Source organism: Triticum dicoccoides, chromosome 5B, assembly GCF_002162155.2.
Source record: "Triticum dicoccoides isolate Atlit2015 ecotype Zavitan chromosome 5B, WEW_v2.0, whole genome shotgun sequence".
Classification (NCBI taxonomy): domain Eukaryota; kingdom Viridiplantae; phylum Streptophyta; class Magnoliopsida; order Poales; family Poaceae; genus Triticum; species Triticum dicoccoides.
In genome coordinates this window covers 461,782,779-461,800,204 of record NC_041389.1, presented here as the reverse complement: position 1 = coordinate 461,800,204, position 17,426 = coordinate 461,782,779, and the positions used below count along the sequence as shown (strand labels likewise).

The 17,426-nt window shown below is 45.4% G+C and overlaps 1 pseudogene; it reads right to left on the bottom strand.

The window, feature by feature from the left end:
• LOC119309742 overlaps positions 1-9,088 on the bottom strand; it is a 41,158-nt pseudogene extending 32,070 nt beyond the window's left edge.
• Positions 9,089-17,426: the final 8,338 nt, after the last annotated feature.

Here is a 17,426-nt window from a genome sequence, read left to right as displayed (position 1 = left end):
CACCAACCGGGACCAAAGGCCCCCTTTAGTCCCGGTTGGTGCCACCAACCGGGACCAAAGGCCTTGTGCTGCCCCGCGCCAAATGTTTAGTCCCACCTCGCTAGTTGAGAGGGAGCCGCACCAGTTTATAAGGTGCGGTGCGGCTCCCTCTCGAGCTCCTCTCTAAAGCAGGCTTTCGGGCCTAACTCTGCCATCTGTGCCTGTGGGCCTACTGGGCCTTTCACGGGCCTGAATCCTGGCCCATAGGGTTTCTAGTCGTATTCAGGCCGTGGGGGCCCAGTAGGTGGCATTTTTTTGTTTTTTTGTTTTATTTGTTGCTTTATTTAGTTTATTTTGGTTTTGGTTTATTTTTCTTTTGGTCTTTTGCTTTATTTTTTAATTCTTTTTGCTTTTAGTTTTAGAAAAATTATAAACTTTCTGTTAGTGCCATTAGTTTTCAAATCTGAAAACTCTTTTTTTGTTTTCTTTGTTGCTTTATTTATTTTATTTTGTTTCTACTTACAACAAAATACTTATTGTTGCTATTTTTATTTTTTTTTCAGTTTTTTGTTCTGTTTTCTGCATTATTTAGTTTTTTTTGTTTTTTGCTTTATTTTTTAATTCTTTTTGCTTTTAGTTTTAGAAAAATTATAAACTTTCTGTTAGTGCCATTAGTTTTCAAATTTGGAAACTCTTTTTTTGTTTTCTTTGTTGCTTTATTTATAAACCGGTGTGAGCGCCCTTCGGTTGGCGAGGTTTTAAAATTCATAGTTTTCAAATGAACTTTGAAAAAGTTGGCATAGCATGTGCATGTACAAAACGGACAATGGTATCATACTCGTCTGTTACAAAGTTGGCATGTTATCATCATAATAGTTGCGGGAGAAAGTCTTCACTTTTTCTTCGCTTGTGCCGTTTGCTTATTGCGCCGTAACCATGGATAATCTTCATCGTTTATCAGGATGCTTGGGTCAGCCTTGACTTTGAAGGGGGAATTTCATGAAACTTTTCATACTCTTCAGACATGTCTGTCTTGCCCTCCACTCCCAGGATGTCCCTTTTTCCTGAAAGAACTATGTGGCGCTTTGGCTCATTGTATGATGTATTCGCTTCCTTATCTTTTCTTTTCCTCGGTCTGGTAGACATGTCCTTCACATAGATAACCTGTGCCACATCATTGGCTAGGACGAACGGTTCGTCAGTGTACCCAAGATTTTTCAGATCCACTGTGGTCATTCCGTACTGTGGGTCTACCTGTACCCCGCCTCCTGACAGATTGACCCACTTGCACTTAAACAAAGGGACCTTAAAATCTACTCCGTAGTCAAGTTCACATATGTCTGCTATGTAACCATAATATGTGTCATTTCCATTGTCGGTTGCTGCATCAAAGCGGACACCACTGTTTTGGTTGGTGCTCTTTTCATCTTGGTCAATCGTGTAAAATGTATTCCCATTTATCTCGTATCCTTTCCAAATCATTACAGTCGAAGATGGTCCCCTGGACAACAAGTACAGCTCATCACAAACAGTGCTGTCACCTTTGAGACGTGTTTCCAACCAACTGCTGAAAGTCCTGATGTGTTCACATGTAATCCAGTCATCGCACTGCTCCGGGTGTTTGGAGCGCAGACTGTTCTTGTGTTCATCGACATACAGGGTCACCAAGGTAGAGTTCTGTAGAACTGTGTAGTGTGCTTGAGACCAAGAATATCCGTCCCTGCATATTATTGAGTCCCTTCCAAGCGTGCCTTTTCCAGTCAGTCTCCCCTCATACCGCGATTTAGGGAGACCTATCTTCTTAAGGCCAGGAATGAAGTCAACACAAAACCCGATGACATCCTCTGTTTGATGGCCCATGGAGATGCTTCCTTCTGGCCTAGCGCGGTTACGAACATATTTCTTTAGGACTCCCATGAACCTCTCAAAGGGGTACATATTGTGTAGAAATACGGGCCCCAGAATGACAATCTCTTCGACTAGATGAACTAGGACGTGCGTCATGATATTGAAGAAGGATGGTGGGAACACCAGCTCGAAACTGACAAGACATTGCGCCACATCACTCCTTAGCGTTGGTACGATTTCTGGATCGATCACCTTCTGAGATATTGCATTGAGGAATGCACATAGCTTCACAATGGCTAATCGGACGTTTTCCGATAGAAGCCCCCTCAATGCAACCGGAAGTAGTTGCGTCATAATCACGTGGCAGTCATGAGACTTTAGGTTCTGGAACTTTTTCTCTGGCATATTTATTATTCCCTTTATATTCGACGTGAAGCCAGTCGGGACCTTCATACTGAGCAGGCATTGAAAGAATATTTCTTTCTCTTCTTTCGTAAGAGTGTAGCTGGCAGGACCTTTATACTGCTTCGGAGGCATGCCCTCTTTTTCGTGCAAGCGTTGCAGGTCCTCTCGTGCCTCAGGTGTATCTTTTGTCTTCCCATACACGCCCAAGAAGCCTAGCAGGTTCACGCAAAGGTTCTTCGTCACGTGCATCACGTCGATCGAAGAGCGGACCTCTAGGTATTTCCAGTAGGGTAGGTCCCAAAATATAGATTTCTTCTTCCACATGGGTGCGTGATTCTCAGCGTCATTCGGAACAGCTAGTCCGCCGGGTCCCTTTCCAAAGATTACTTGTAAATCATTGACCATAGCAAGTACGTGATCACCGGTACGCATGGCGGGCTTCTTCCGGTGATCTGCCTCGCCTTTGAAATGCTTGCCTTTCTTTCGACATTGATGGTTGGTCGGAAGAAATCGACGATGGCCCAGGTACACATTCTTCCTGCAGCTTGCCAGGTATATACTATCGGTGTCAAGTAAACAGTGCGTGCATGCGTGGTATCCCTTGTTTGTCTGTCCTGAAAGGTTACTGAGAGCGGGCCAATCGTTGATGGTCACGAACAGCAACGCCTTTAGGTTAAATTCCTCCTGTTTGTGCTCATCCCACGTACGTACACCGTTTCCATTCCACAACTGTAAAAGTTCTTCAACTAATGGCCTTAGGTACACATCAATGTCGTTGCCGGGTTGCTTAGGGCCTTGGATGAGAACTGGCATCATAGTGAACTTCCGCTTCATGCACATCCAAGGAGGAAGGTTATACATACATAGAGTCATGGGCCAGGTGCTGTGATTGCTGCTCTGCTCCCCGAAAGGATTAATGCCATCCGCGCTTAAAGCAAACCATACGTTCCTTGGGTCCTTTGCAAACTCATCCCAGTACTTTCTCTCAATTTTTCTCCACTGCGACCCGTCAGCGGGTGCTCTCAACTTCCCGTCTTTCTTACAGTCCTCACTGTGCCATCGCATCAACTTGGCATGCTCTCCGTTTCTGAACAAACATTTCAACCGTGGTATTATAGGAGCATACCACATCACCTTCGCAGGAACCCTCTTCCTGGGAGGCTCGCCGTCAACATCACCAGGGTCATCTAGTCTGATCTTATACCGCAATGCATCGCATATCGGGCATGCGTTCAGATCCTTGTAGGCACCGCGGTAGAGGATGCAGTCATTAGGGCATGCATGTATCTTCTCAACCTCCAATCCTAGAGGGCATACGACCTTCTTTGCTGCGTATGTACTGTCGGGCAATTCGTTATACTTTGGAAGCTTCTTCTTCATTATTTTTAGTAGCTTCTCAAATCCTTTATCAGGCACAGCATTCTCTGCCTTCCACTGCAGCAATTCGAGTACGGTACCGAGCTTTGTGTTGCCATCTTCGCAATTGGGGTACAACCCCTTTTTGTGATCCTCTAACATGCGATCGAACTTCAGCTTCTCCTTTTGACTTTCGCATTGTGTCCTTGCATCGACAATGACCCGGCGGAGATCATCATCATCGGGCACATCGTCTGGTTCCTCTTGATCTTCAGCAGCTTCGCCCGTTGCAGCACCATCGTGCACATCGTCTGGTGCATCTTGATGTTCAGTAGCATCACCGTATTCAGGGGGCACATAGTTGTCATCGTACTCTTCTTCCTCGCCATCTTCCATCATAACCCCTATTTCTCCGTGCCTCGTCCAAACATTATAGTGTGGCATGAAACCCTAGTAAAGCAGGTGGGTGTGAAGGATTTTCCGGTCAGAGTAAGACTTCGTATTCCCACATATAGGGCATGGACAACACATAAAACCATTCTGCTTGTTTGCCTCAGCCACTTCGAGAAAATCATGCACGCCCTTAATGTACTCGAAGGTGTGTCTGTCACCGTACATCCATTGCCGGTTCATCTGCGTGCATTATATATAATTAAGTGTGTCAAAAATCATTACAGAACATCATGAATAGATAATTAAGTGACCAAATTAATAGAAGTTCATCATCACATAAAAACCAAAGTAGATACATAGTTCTCATCTAACAACATAAAGCTCTGCAGAGCATCTAAATTAATTAAACCATACATTGAAACTATGTAAAACATTTCAATGCGAAAACAAATGCGATCATAATCGCAACCAAGGTAACAACTGATCCAACGGCATAATGATACCAAGCCTCGGTATGAATGGCATATTTTCTAATCTTTCTCATCTTCAAGCGCATTGCATCCATCTTGATCTTGTGATCATCGACGACATCCGCAACATGCAACTCCAATATCATCTTCTCCTCCTTAAGTTTTTTTATTTTTTCCTTCAAGAAATTGTTTTCTTCTTCAACTAAATTTAACCTCTCGACAATAGGGTCGGTTGGAATTTCCGGTTCAACAACCTCCTAGATAAATAAAATCTGTCACGTTGGTCGGCATAATTTTCATAAACAATAAATGAACCAATAGTTATGAAAAGATAATATATACCACATCCGAATCATAGACAGGACGAGGGCCGACGGGGGCGGATACCAAAACCAGCGGCGCACTATATAAGATGCAATAATAAAAGTAAGAAAATAATACAAGTATCTATCTAAACAAACAAGTAATAATATTTTTCCTTTCAGAAAGAAGATAAGAACAAGAGGCTCACCACGGTGGTGCCGGCGATGAGATCGGCGCGGGTGATCGACGGCGGTGAAGACGGGGACGGGGCGTGACGGACCACTAAACCTAGATAAATATTGAGGAAAATGGAGCTTGGCGGTCGAGCTTGGAGAGGAGAAACCTTAAGTAGTGTGGCTCGGGCATTCCATCGAACACCTTGTGTAAATAGGAGGTGAGCTAGAGCACCACCAAGCCCTCTCCCCCTCGGCCAGAAAAAACAGAGCAGTGTGCTCTGCTCTTGCGCGAGGGGCTATATATAGGCAGAACCATTGGTCCCGGTTGGTGGCATGAACCGGGACTACAGGTAACCCTTTGGTCCCGGTTCATGCCACCAACCGGGACCAATAGTGGTGGGCCAGGAGCCAGGACCATTGGTCCCGGTTCGTCCCACCAACCGGGACCAAAAGGTCCGGACGAACCGGGACCAATGGCCCACGTGGCCCGGCCGTCCCCCTGGGCTCACGAACCGGGGCAAATAGCTCCATCGGTCCCGGTTCTGGATTGAACCGGGACTAATGGGCTAAACTGGCCTGGACGAAAGCCCTGTTTTCTACTAGTGCAAGGGAGTGGATGACATGTGGAACTAGGGTTTGGGAGCGGCGTGGGGCAGACTGCTTTTGCTGAACTATTGAGTTGGCCCCCGCCATTGAAGTTTTTGTAATCTTGGTACTCTATTTCACTCTCCTTAGTTAGGGAAACAAGTAATTTTTTTTGCCTCCTCTTAAGAAAAACATATGTACAAGCTTATTACCTTGTGAAATGTGTTGCGCGATAATTGGGGACATCTTTCCAGCATATGAACTTCCTCCAACAAAGAAAGGATTTGACCGGTAGCATGGGTGATAGATAAACCACTGCATCAACATGCATAAGATGGTAAGAAAAAGCCATTCAACTACAACAGTTGTAAATAGAAAGATAAGTTTCACCTTGTTGAGAAATGTTACGATGTGCAAAGTAGACGAGAAATCCCCAACATCATGATGACTTTCTAGATCACGAGCATACGAGAAACCAATACCCACTGGAGAATCCAACAAGATGATGCTTGCCACCTGAATATAGTACATGCTTATTGGACAAGAGATGTGGGTAGGAAAGTCTGGAATGTTAAGATTAAATAATATCTCACCTTGGACCATGAATCAGGAGTATAGGCCAACTCTGGCAAACTACCATTATAAGGTGCAAGAACAAATTTCATTGGACCTGTGAAGCAAATATTATGTATATCTCATGTAAAATATCAACAAAGATCGATCTGGTGGTGAAAATAATATGATGTGATCAGTGAGAGAAACTATTTTTTTTTATAAGCCAGCACATTCAGTCGTTTTCAACAAATTTTGGTTGTGTGTTTAGTCATCTAGAGCGGAGGGTAAAAATGCCTTCCACTATTGCATGTGCACCTGCATCAGGAAAAGCATGCCTAATAGATAACTTCATTTATTGTCAGGCATGAGATAGCACATCTGTTGTTATGCCACACTCTCATATGATATAATACCAGATTATCTTTTTATTCATTTAATTGTATGCCACAGAAAAATGTCTAGTTGGCATGCATGATACTTGCTATGATATCCCCACTACAGAAGGTCTTACCCAATAGTTTGCTAGGGATTCACGCCCATGTTATATAAGAGGTATTTTAATAGCAGTCCTAGTGCTCCACGTGTATTATACTAAAGCTTGTCATGTAGGCAAAGTCTGAGGGGCACCCTATTTAATGAATCTTTACCATATCGTACTAGTCAAGATATGGCTCTTAACATCAACATCATGAAAACTGATGCCTCTTATCTAACAGATCACCTTAAATGACAACAATTTCAGATACAAGGCATATTCAACAAACTGTCATCTAACTCCTACACCATTTAGTTTTACATGAAGGTTCATGTTTTTATCCTTTTCTTTTTCTCTTTTATATTGATTGATTAATGTTTTCTATTCGTCTTTTTATGTCTCACACAACTACACTTGCACGCACGTGCACCTGCGAACAACTGCAGTCGCACATTCGCATACCGGCGCTATTGTAATTGCACGCAACCTAGTTGTACGCAATTGCATGTCCACCGGCCACATGCAACTACAGTGCAGGTCTGTATACCAACGTGCAAGTGTAGTTGCACTTATGTGATTGTGCACAACTACATATTCATGGATCTCACGCAACCGTAGTTGTGCACAACTACATTTCCATCAGAAGCGTGCAAACGCACTTGCACATCCGTTTTTGTTGTGCACAACATGCAACTGTAGTTGCACATTTGTGTACCTATGCGCAGCTGCACATCCACTCACCATCTGCAACCGCAGTTACAAACCCGTGCACCTATGCACAGTTGCACACCCAACGGCCGTTTGCAACTACATGTCCAAGTGACACACAAACCTACATTTACGTATGTTCTAAGAAAAATACAATAAAGAAGACATAAAATACAAAAATAAAATTAGGGAAATATAAAGAAGCAACAAAAAAATATAGCGATGTCAGCAAGACTTGATTAATTCTCATCTAGATGAGAGCTAGCCACACCCATAAGATAAATCTTAAGATACGATGAACTGCATAAAATTTCAAAATACTATAGTGATCTAAATTTATCAAATCAGTGTTACACCTAGCCAAAATTTTGATTATCCAAATTCTGTGATTGCAGTATTTGTGATTGACCAATGATCCCACTCAATGCTAATTCTCGAACCTTTATTAGAGGCTGACATGTGCTACTTTCAGCCGTGGAGCATAACTGCGGAGATATCCTTTTCAATTTATCTGCACGGGTTAGTTGGGGGTTGGAGCGATCTATTTCGGTGGGCAAGGGGAAGCCCACTAGTGGGCCTTCAAGAGTTTGATCAGGTTAGCATCTAGTAAAAGCCAACTCCGTAAATGATACTTCTATAGTACTCCCTCCGTTCTAAAATAGATAACCCAATTTTACACTAAAGTTAGTAGTCGCTCCGTCCGAAAATACTTGTCTTCAAACTGGATAAAAGGGGATGTATCTAGATGTATTTTAGTTCTAGATACATCTCTTTTTATCCATTTTGATGACAAGTATTTTCGGACGGAGGAAGTACAAAATTGAGTCATCTATTTTGAAACGGAGGGAGTACTATTCAGCATGCCATTTTAGATGTTTGCATATTTTCCAAAATTAGGCATTCCCTCCAATCCATATTAATTGTCACTGATTAATACTCCTCCGTTCGAAAATACTTGTCATCAAAATGAATAAAAGGAGATGTATTTAGAACTAAAATACATCTAGATACATCCCCTTTTATCAATTTTGATGATAAGTATTTTCGGACGGAGGGAACAGTAGATCAGTTGGAGTAGTAGATTATTTTGCACATATTAATACTCCTCCGTTCGAAAATACTTGTCATCAAAATGAATAAAAGGAGATGTATTTAGAACTAAAATACATCTAGATACATCCCCTTTTATCAATTTTGATGATAAGTATTTTCGGACGGAGGGAACAGTAGATCAGTTGGAGTAGTAGATTATTTTGCACATCCAGGTTGTGAAGAGATTGACCAGGTCAACTGCTCAATCGATCCTGCAAGCACGTACGTAAGGAAAGAAATATGGCTCTGTATCCTGTATCTTGTGAATTGCACACCGGTCAACACAACCTGATAAACATTTCCAAGCTGAGAGGAAGTGAACGGCAGTATGCTTCTAGTAAAGCTATAGCTAGTAAGCCCATAAGAGACAAGACGATTAGAGGGAGGATGAGGGCCTCACCAACTTCGTAGAAAATCAAGCTAGAGCAGTGGGGTCCGCCCGTCAGCCACAGGACCACGGGGTCCGTGTCGGGGCTCCTCTCCGACTCCACGAAGTAGTAGAAGAGCTCCGTTCCCGTCTCCTCGTCCACGTTGACGTACCTGCAGAAGCACACGAGCACTTAGAGAAAGAAGAAGCATGGAAACTTGCAGGAAGAGGCAGAAGCTTTGCTTACCCGGTCTCAGAGGTGGAAGGGAAGGCGGCCATGGAAGCCAGGGAGACGGGTCACCACCGTCACCGAGTGCGAGAGTGGCAGAAGAAGCAGAGCGAGGGGAACGACGAGACTCGGGAACAAGGAAGCCATGCCCTCAGTCTGGTCACAATGGGCAAAAACATAAGCTAGTAACTTACACATTTCCCTAGACTATGTTACTATCTTCATAGTGGGTAGGAACATCTATATAGTGTCATGCAACGATGTATTTATTAGGTTATAGACTCATTGTTTCTTGGAGTGTGTGATGTTCCGATAACTTAGCTAGTTACCACAAACATCTCTCTCTTCATTAAATATGTGCCACATAAGCAAAGTTGTATTGAAGTGTGTGATGTTACTTCTAAGTTCCTCCCCATTGTGACCAGCCTCAGCTTCTCACTACGAGATGGTGTCCAACAGGCATCTCTTTTCATTGCCCGTCGTCGACCTTATACAGCTCAGGTTTGAACGCGGGTCCTTCTAGTTCTAGATCCGTGCCTGCCATTAATTTCAATTCACATGCTTGGTCTGCCCGCCAATTCATTACCAAATCAATCGCCTTATACATCTGTGCATGCAAGAGCCGTGCTTGGTCTTACAGGAGACGTAGACTAGGGCCCTAGTGGCTGGCACACCCACACCTCCCTGTGTGCCGCGGCTGCCGACACATGCCATCCTTGTGCACATGCTCGTCACGCCGTATGCTGTTGTAACAATATGTAACGGCTCCGTCATGTAAACTTTAACCTACTTATCAATGCAATGATATGCAAGGCTTTGATTGATCTTGATGAATATGAGTATTACAAGAATTGATCTACCGCGAGATCGTAAAGGCTAAACCCTAGAAGCTAGCCTATGAAGTTATGATTGTTGTCCTACGGACTAAACCCTCTGGTTTATATAAACACCGGAGGGGCTAGGGTTACATAAAGTCAGTTACAGAGAAAGGAATCTATATATCCGAACCATTTTGCGAACTGTATCCTGATAGAGCAGGTTCAGGCTGCTGCCACCATCCATGAGAACTCGCGTAAGGTGGAAACCATCAATAATTGGGTCAAGGACCAGTGCTGCTGAACCGCCATGACGGATAATAGTTGGAAGGTCCCTGCGATCGAAGGTGATCGAGCAGGACGACCATGGGTTGTACTTCGGGGCCACTGGCTCCATCGTGTAGACGCCCCTAAGTGTACGCTTGTGCTCCCTTTTGGGATGTGCAACGGCGGAGCCAGGAAATACATACAAGGGGGGCCGGGCATTGAGCACAACTCTAAAATTTAGTAAGATGTACGAAATTTATAGAAATTGACACCAGATAGCAAAATATGTAAGCAATTCAGTGTTGATAACACATGCATATGTCTACACACATAGATAGGTCTAAAGCAAAATGATGAACTAAAAATTATCACTCGAACTCGACACAACGGCTTTCCGTATTGAATTCATCAATAATTGCATCGGTTGAGAATCCTATTGCAATCTCTTTCTCAATGTAGATCAGCAAGCAATCTCTTAGAAACATGTCTTCCATTTTGTTTCGGAGTCTTGTTTTAACAAGTTTCATTGCCGAAAATGCACGCTCTGTTGTTGCGGTTGTGACCGGTAAAGTGAGAACAAGTCGAATTAACCTGCAAATAGAATCGATTAATACTTGATGTTATGGTCAAATCAACTCATATAAGAGTGGAAATATTGTATAACCTGTCAATCAAATAATAGTCAACTGATTTTTCTGTTTTTGCAAGTTGTTGACAAAGATCTCCTATAGTTGACAGATTCTAAAATCTTGGATTTATAGGTACATCAAGCTCATAATGTTGTAGCTGACATCTCAAATTGTTTCTTTCTTGTTCTGAAGAGTCAGCGGGATAGTATTTTGAAGCGAGAGAACATACATCATCAATGTTTAATGAACTAAACAAGTCCTTGGGATTCAAAGAATTGCATAGGATGAGAATCTTTGTTGCTTGTTCGCTAAACCTACAATTGAGTTCATGTAATTGTTGGTCAACTGCAACTGTAAAAATATCATACCGATAGTGATGCTCGGCTGTACTTTCATCATTTGCACGAGACCGAATGAAATCTACATAGTTGTCGGTCATATTTGGAGCAGTAATTCCATGTTTCTGGCAAAATAAATTCACATCACTAATCAATTTAGCCCAGCCATCATCTCTTAGCCGCTGTACCAACTTCTTTGTAGTAGAAACATCATCCATGGCATTCACAATGTCTTGAGATTTCTGCTGTAGTTTCTTGCATAACATATATGTTATTCCCATAAGCTCTTTCATGACATGCAGGATAAATACGAAGTCAAATGACATCATCAACTTAACAGCACCAGCAGCCTTAGCTCGTGCAGAAGGTGAAGAACCGGACCCACTAGTAGTAGCAACATTTTTAGTACCAAAAATGTAGGACCATAAAGCTTCAAGAGGCTACAAACTGAACCGTAGTGAGAACTCCATCTAGTGTCACAAGGCTGCCGCAAAGTTCCAATCTGGTTTGCTCCACTTCCTGTTTGAAGCTCACTAAGCTCAATGAGATGCTCCATTTCAGCCACTTGATTAGCATGCAACTCATCATTTCTCTTGCTAGAAGACATAACAGTATTGACAACAAGAGCAAGGTGATCAAAAAAATTATGGACTTCGATTACTTCTTTAGATGCACCAACAAGAGCTAATTGGAGCTGATGAGCAAAACAATGAACATAGTATGCGTATGGACACTCTTCCATGAACTTGGCTTGTAGACCATTCCACTCTCCACGCATATTACTAGCACCATCAAATCCTTGTCCCCGAATATTTTGAATATCCAAGTCACGTCGAGACAAAACAAAATCTATTTCTTGTTTCAAAGTTGCTGAAGATGTATCTTTAACATGAACAAGATCGAAAAAGTGCTCTCGACTGAAACCTTGTTTATCAACAAAACGGAGAACAAGGGCCATTTGCTCTCTTTTAGATTCATCTCTTGATTCATCGACAAGCAAGCAATACTTGGCATCACCAATTTCATTACGGATTGAACTTTGCACGTCACAAGCCATAATATGCAGGATTTCTTTTTGAATAGTTGGTGAAGTATACTTTGCATTTCCTGGAGCATTACCTAGTACAACAGCACCAACCTCCTCATCATAAGAAGCTATCAGTTTCACCATTTCAAGAAAGTTACCTTGATTCTTTGAGCCTTCACTTTCATCATGTCCTCGGAAAGGGCAAGCTTGAAATGCTAACCACCGTAAGGTATCAATTGTTGCTCTAAGCCTCAGCCTATTCGCTTGTATGTCTTCTGATGTTTGTCTCTCCATTAACAGCTCAATATGACATGGTTGATTCTTCAAATTATCATAGCATTTGGCCGCATAGTTGTGAGCAGAGTTACAGGTCTTTCCCATATGAGTTAAGAAAGCACAATTATGTCCATTATTAACCTTTCTCCAATTCTTGAACCCTTTCACAGTGAACACATCTGATCCAACTTTTCCAAGTGGCTTCTTAGAAAACAGAAAACATTGGAAGCAAAAGACTGCATCTTTTGTGGGTGAGTATTCCAACCAAGGAAATTCCTTGAACCAATGATACTGAAACCTACGTGGGTGGCTTGCTGGACCACTAGGAGGGTATAGTTCCTTTTTAAAGTGATATGCTCCACGCTTCACATAAGCTTTTCTTGCTTTTTCTTGGTCGTTGATAGGAAAATCCCAGAGCTGGCAACGCAACCCTGGGTCTCTTTCAAGTACCAAAACACCACTACCATCAGGGCCCCTCTGAATTCTGAGTGGGGCATTTTCTTCCTCTTCTTCTTCTTCTTCTTCTTCTTCTTCTTCTTCTTCTTCTTCTTCTTCTTCTTCTTCTTCTTCTTCTTTCCCTTCCCCTTCCCCTTCCCCTTCCTCTTCCTCTTCCAAATCAGAGCAAGCAACAACCGACTCTGCATCAATTCTATTTTTCTTCTTGAAGAAAGAATCAATGGTCTTCAGTTTGTGTTTGGCCAGAGGTTAACCACCAGAAATTACAAAACTGATGTTTCAATAAAAATTAGATCCACAAACGAATCTGCAAATTAGGAGATCAAAGTGAAAGATTTCTCAGCTTGTACCTGTGTGGGCCGCCTCCTGCTGTGCTCCAAGTGGGAGAGAAGAAGATTAATCGGTGATCCTTGGGGATTTTGCCTCGTCCAACAAAGGGATCTTGGTCTTGGAAAGTTGGAAGAACAGGGGAGAGAGAAGGGGAGCTCCCAAGCTGCACGGGTGGGTGAGAAAGAATAAAATAAAGGGAATGGAGGCAGGTGGCTGTAGCCTGGAAGAAACACCCGTGAGAAGAGGGGCAAAAGTCAAAAAGGTTTCCCACTTTTTGCTGGGATCTTCTGCGAGCAATGCGTGCATTTCTTTGCATTAAAATGATGTACGTTTCATAGATCTTGATGTATAGAATCAGGGGTATCCAAAAAAATTTATGCATGTTGGGGGGAGCCGTGGCCCCTGCTGGTCCCCCTGGATCCGTCGTTGGGGATGTGGGTGGCGTAGATCATGTTCACCGTTTTCACTTGGGGGGGGGGGGATTTCTTCTGCCCCCCTGTGTTTGGTGGTCGGGGTTCCTCGTCATCGTCCTCGCTTTGCGACCCTTTCTCCTTATTCTCGGCATTTAACTTGCCGACCTATTTGAAACCCAACATTTCCTGTTGGTATGATTGACTGGTTTATCTGGAGTGCCATGGATTTGGCATGATCGATCTAGTATGCGGTCCAGATTGGACGGGCCCGGATTTTTCCTTTTGAATGGCTTCTTCCGCTGACCGGACTTAGAGCCACGGAATCCGGCGTTGACCGCCGTGTCTTCGGGACCATCAGCGTTGTTTTAATGCTTATGTATATTGCGTTGGGGCTTGCCGTTGCTGTTTCTGGCTTCAGAAGTGCCAGGTTTGTTTGCATTGTTGTTGCTACGGGCTAGCCAGTTGTCTTCTCCCACATAGAAGCGGGTCAGGAGTGTCGTAAGGGCTGACATGGACTTTGGTTTTTCCTGGCCAAGGTGTTTGGCCAGCCATTCGTCGCGGATGCTGTGTTTAAAGGCCGCTAGGGCTTCGGCGTCCGGACAATCGACGATTTGGTTCTATTTAGTTAGGAACCGAGTCCAGAATTTCCTAGCTGACTCTCCAGGTTATTGGATTATATGGCTTAGGTCATTGGCATCCGGAGGTCGGACCTATGTGCCTTGGAAGTTGTTGAGGAAGGCGCTCTCCAGCTCCTGCCAGCTGCCAATGGAATTTTCGGGCAGACTGTTTAACCAGTATCTAGCTGGTCCCTTGAGTTTGAGCGGGAGGTATTTGATGGCGTGAAGATCATCGCCGCGGGCCATATGAATGTGGAGAAGAAAATCCTCGATCCACACCGCGGGGTCTGTTGTGCCATCATATGATTCGATGTTTACGGGTTTAAACCCTTCTGGGAAATCGTGTCCCATTACTTCGTCAGTGAAGGACAGGGGGTGTGCGGCGCCTCTATATCGGGCCAGGTCGTGACGTAGCTCGGATGGAGCTCGTCTGCGGTTTTTGGCCCGGACGTGGTTATCTTTGTCACATTCAACCGGATGGCCGTCATCGCGTGTCGAGGCACGCCCCCGTGATCCATAGATGGATCTTGTCTGACCTGCTCTCTTTTCCAAATCGTGTCGCAGGTCATGTGTGTATCCCCGAGCTATTGTATTTCTATCAGTTCGGTGAGGTAGTGCGGGCTGGTGTTCGGCCCGAGGTGCCGCTTTGTCCTGGCCACGTGGTAGTCGGTCAGCCGCATCGTACCTTGGTAGGACGGGCTCTAGCGCCTCGTCATCAAACTGTGGTAACAGTTTGCGCTTCGGGTAGATTTTGGTTGGGCGCGCAAGGCCGTATTCCTCGGCTGCCAGGACATCAGTCCATCTTTGATTGAGCAGATCTTGATCATTTTGAAGCTGCTGCTGCTTCTTTTTCAGGCTTCTTCCAGTGGCAATCAGCTGACGCTTAAAGCGTTCCTGTTCGGCGGGCTCCTCAAGTACGACGAAATCTTCGTCGCCAAGGCTCACCTCGTCCTCGGAGGGTGGGAAGTAGTTGCTATCCTCCGAGTCTTCATTCATGGCCTGTTTATTAGGGCTGGCTCGCCCATCTTCCCGTTCCTCCTGATCGGAGGTTGGTTCAACGGGGTCTTCATTGTTTTCGGTACCGTCTGGAGTGTTCTCCTCTTCTATGACGGTATTGCTGTTTTTACTATGGCGTGGCTTAGAGCGGCGCCGCTGACGTCGACGCTTCAGTTGTTTCTCAGGAGGTTTATCCTCAACTGGCTTTTCATCGTTGTCGTTCTTTTCTTTGGGTGTATCCACCATGTATATGTCATAGGAGGAAGGGATGTCCAATGCCCTATGGGCAGTGGTTCCTGATCCTCTCCGTCATCGTCATCCATACCGTCGATGTCTTCGGAGTCATAGTCAAGCACGTCGGTTAAGTCTTCGACAGTGGCTATAAAATGGGTGGTGGGTGGGACGCAAAATCCTTCGTCGTCCGCTTCCCACTCGAGACGGACATAGCTCGGCCGAGAGTCTCCCGACAAGGAGAGGGATTTCAATGAGTTTAGCACATCCCCTAGAGGCGAGTGCTGGAAAATATCCGTGGAGCTGAACTCCAAGACTGGCGCCCAATCAGGTTCGATGGATGCGGATGCACGCGGTCCAGAACCCGTAGCCGGAAACGAGTCCGAGGTTCCGGTAACACAAGCCCCGCTCGATGTTGGGTCTGTGTGCGGCTCGAGCACCACTGAGTCTGCGGCCTCTGTGACGGGGTTTAGCTTCCCGTCTTAGGACGACGCAGTCCGCTCCAGCTCTAGGGCCAGGGCGGCCATAGGTGCTATCTCCTGCGTGTGGCCCGATGACAGATCTAGGTCATGTTCATCGTGGTGGCCGGGGACAGCCATCATGGGCTCAAACCCGTCGAAGATCAAGTCTCCACGGATATCGGCCACAAAATTCAGGCTTCCGAATCTGACCTGATGGCCAGGGGCATAGCTATCGATCTGCTCTAGATGGCCACGCGAGTTGGCCCCCAATGCAAAGCCGCCGAATATGAAGATCTGTCCGGGGAGAAAAATCTCCCCATGGACTGTGTTGTTGTAGATGATTGATGGAGCCATCAAGCCTATCTTTGATGACACAGCGGAATTCTCAATGAAAGCACCAATGTCGGTGTCAAGACCGGCGGATCTTGGGTAGGGGGTCCCGAACTGTGCGTCTAAGGCTAATGGTAACAGGAGGCAGGGGACACAATGTTTACCCAAGTTTGGGCCCTCTCTATGGAGGTAATACCCTACTTCCTCCTTGATTGATCTTGATCAATATGAGTATTACAAGAGTTTTTGATCTACCACGAGATCCTAAAGGCTAAACCCTAGAAGCTAGCCTATGAAGTTATGATTGTTGTCCTACGGACTAAACCCTCCAGTTTACATAGACACCGGAGGGGCTAGGGCTACATAAAGTCGGTTACAGAGAAATGAATCTATATATCCAAATCGCCAAGCTTGCCTTCTACGGAAAGGAGAGTCCCATCCGGACACGAAACAAAGTCTTCTGTCTTGTATCTTCATAGTCCAACAGTCCAGCCAAAGTATATAGTCCGGCTGTCCGAGGACCCCTTAGTCCAGGACTCCCTCACCGGGCGCCGGCTAGACAGGTGGGTAGGAGTGCTCCAGCTCATCCTCCTCCTACTCGACCTCATCCATGTGGGCGAACATCTCCGCCTCGTCTGTGGCCTCTTGCGCCTCCATCTCCTGCTGGCGACGGTGTCTTTCCTCCGCAGCCGACTCCGACCAGAGGGAATCAAGGATTGCCTGCTGCTCCGCCTACAGATCGCCGTCGCTAGTGTCCCCATCATCCTCCTCCTCGGGCTCATCCTCCTCTTCCTCCTCCTCCTCCTGCTCCTCTTCCAACTCCTCCTCCGTATCCACTACATCCGGAGGTAGCCCCGCGGCGATCCGGGCTTCGCGCCTTGTCCGTATCTGCTCAAGGAGCTCGAGCCGGCGCTCCGGCATCAGAAAGGGCTCGCTCCTCACCTAGTGGCTTGGAGGCATGGCTACTAGATAGACAGATGGAGTGAAAAGTGGCGGCAGCGACAGAGAGGAGGAGGAAAATGTGGATGGATGGTAGGGTTTCGGTGCCATCAGTCGACTTAAATAGCCGGACAATGCACTACGCGGTGCCACCCGTCCGAAGAACGAGACGAGATTCGGGCCGCCGGGTTTGAGGGCGTTTTTCGGTCGGGACCCTTTCGCCAGTCCTACGTGGCGGGTGTGCCCAGGCGTCCCCATATCCGCCCCATATTTGAGCTGGATATGGGGTGTGCCGGTCAGCCCGGGCTTTTGAGGGCCATCTGAGAGGCCCGTCTGGGTCAAAAAATCGTGACCGGGCAG